This window comes from Penaeus chinensis, chromosome 10 (genome assembly GCF_019202785.1).
Source record: "Penaeus chinensis breed Huanghai No. 1 chromosome 10, ASM1920278v2, whole genome shotgun sequence".
Classification (NCBI taxonomy): Eukaryota; Metazoa; Arthropoda; class Malacostraca; order Decapoda; family Penaeidae; genus Penaeus; species Penaeus chinensis.
In genome coordinates this window covers 12,289,218-12,291,717 of record NC_061828.1, presented here as the reverse complement: position 1 = coordinate 12,291,717, position 2,500 = coordinate 12,289,218, and the positions used below count along the sequence as shown (strand labels likewise).

The 2,500-nt window shown below is 36.0% G+C and overlaps 1 protein-coding gene across 1 annotated transcript in view; it reads left to right on the top strand.

The window, feature by feature from the left end:
- Positions 1-198: 198 nt before the first annotated feature.
- Positions 199-2,500, top strand: part of LOC125029600 (probable RNA polymerase II nuclear localization protein SLC7A6OS) — a 6,648-nt gene continuing 4,346 nt past the window's right edge. The window contains exon 1 of the mRNA XM_047619578.1: positions 199-300. The gene's annotated coding sequence lies outside the window, so the exon portion shown is untranslated. The remainder of the gene's footprint in view (positions 301-2,500) is intronic.

The window sequence follows — 2,500 nt, the reverse complement described above, 5'->3', positions numbered from 1 at the left end:
ATTTTTTTCTTCTAATTTCTAAATCATGGAGAAGCAAGGGAGTTTCAGTCGTTTTTTTCACTATACAGTAGCTACACTGATTACATTCTGAAACCAATAATATATAAAGATAAATTGAAATATTCATAATATCTTTTACGAAACAAGTCAAATAACACAATACGAAAAAATAATGTTATTATCGCGCGTTCACTCCAACGAAGCCAGGGTGAAGAGAATCGGAGGCGCTGGGATCAACGGAAAGTAAACAAACGTGGTGGAAGCTTCATCCACTTTGGAACTTCTGTAAAAATACATCTCGTGAGTAATAACTTTTGAATGACAGTTGTGCAAAGTACCGTAGGAGATTTAGAAGCAATCCTTGATTTCGTTTGTATTATATTCTTATTTTAATTAGAGTTTATTGAAACGAAGGTTGAATTGCAACACTTTTCGACTTCTAATGCGATGTATGTTACTGGCAGACCTTCCCTCGATTGGTGCGTATTTTCCAGTGTCTTACAACGAAAGATTAACCAGTTTAAGAAACAGGTTTTCCACAGTCATGTCATACAGAGTAGAATTTGCCTGTAATAGACAGAATAACAAAAAAATGACACTTTTCAACTTTGATGTTGCCTTAGCAAGTTGATGATAAGAATGTTGTGCACCATGTAATACTTTGGTATACAGTTACAGGAAAATTTAATGACTCTATGATTATCAAAGAGAAACACTACTCTCACTATTACATGAAAAAATCTGCATAGGTAAAGAATAACATCAGAAATTGAGAAAATAGGTCATGACAAATGCCGTGTGGAGAGTAAGTCCATGGGTGGGTCCAAGGTCGGATCACTTTACAGGTAAATACAATGATCAGATGATTCATACAGTGATGTTTGTGGATTTGTCAGGAATAGCTGAAGTAATAAGGGGGAATTGGTAAAGTTTTGACTAGCCATCTTTAAACCGGAAAAAAATATATGCATATGATAGAGCAAATATATCTAAGAAACTTATCTTATATGAACTTCCGTCGCAAATCAGAAATAACGAAGTTATTGGATGGCTTTGTGAAACTAAGAAATTACTAAAATTTTACCTTTTACAAACAATATGCAGCTGGAGGTAGTGGTGGGATGGATAATAGAACTTATATGAAATGATAGAATGACGCAATTCAAGACAAAGTTCTTTTATGGCAATATTTGTGCAAATTCTTCCCAAATGTACTATATGTAAAAGAATAAAGATTGCCCATTTTTCCCCCAAGTCGCTCATCTTGTTTACATTGTGAGGATAAATACTATACTGACTGCATGGTCATTAGACAAAATGTCCAAATCCAACACCCCAACTAGGGGCTTTTGGTTGTGTAGATTTTACCAAACCATTAGTTAGATGCTCATATTTCAAAGATGCTGGTCATGTGTGTAGAGTTTCATAAGTCAATTTTAACAAATTTCATGGTGTTTTATCCATTTTTGTCCTATATTTTGTCATTCTATTTCAGCCCATTTTACCCCTTAATTTCCCTGATATACTTCATGCCCTCCCCAGCTATTGGAACTAACAACATATCAATAATTTATTTACACAAGGAACAATGCCCAGAATTGTTTATATCATATAGACAGAGCATAAAACAGATATGGCATCAGGCGCTCAGAGGCACTATGATTGCACTTCTATTGCAAGGGGGCTGTTCCCCCTACAGCCTCCCAGAGGAGAGGCTACTGCCCTCAACCCCTGGCTGAGACTACAAATAATACTCTATGTATGTATAGCAGCATAGTGTCCTGTGATATGGTCAGCTGGAATTAGGGCATACCATATCATTGTCATCCACATATCAAATTAGTAAATTCTTGGGTGGAGTATTCTTTCTCTTCCAGGACAGCAGCCCCCCAGGGTGGGTCATAGGAGGCACAGCCCGTTGCATTAGACAATATAGTAATTTATTATGTGATATTATTATTATAGTGATGTATGTATGTACCCTCTGCAATTTCCCTGGTAACTTTCATGCTCTCTCCTGCCCCCAGCAGAGCTCCTACATATACAGGTAGAAGAGGGTGAAAGGAATCCATCAATACCACTATTATTGCAATAGGTATTCTAAACAAATACCTTCTATATCATTACTATTGCAACCAGCTGTAAATGTGTTACTGGATAATGAATTTATTCAATATAAAAGCAGAGCATTTCATTTGTCTGAAGATTTGTACATATGTATTGATTCAACTCTAATTTTTTTGGCTTATATTGCTAAAAGATTACTGTATAAGATCCATTTAAATTGAATACAAAACCAAGAATGAACAGAGTCTGATGATATCAGTAATCCAGCCAAGCTCTGACTGACAGAAATAAATGACAAGCACGCACAAACGAACGCATGTGCACACGCGTACGCACATGCACACGCACACACACATACACATAATGTATATGCTGGTACATGAATTATATTTGATGTGTTCATGTCATATTAGGCTACTTCTCTGGTGATTTA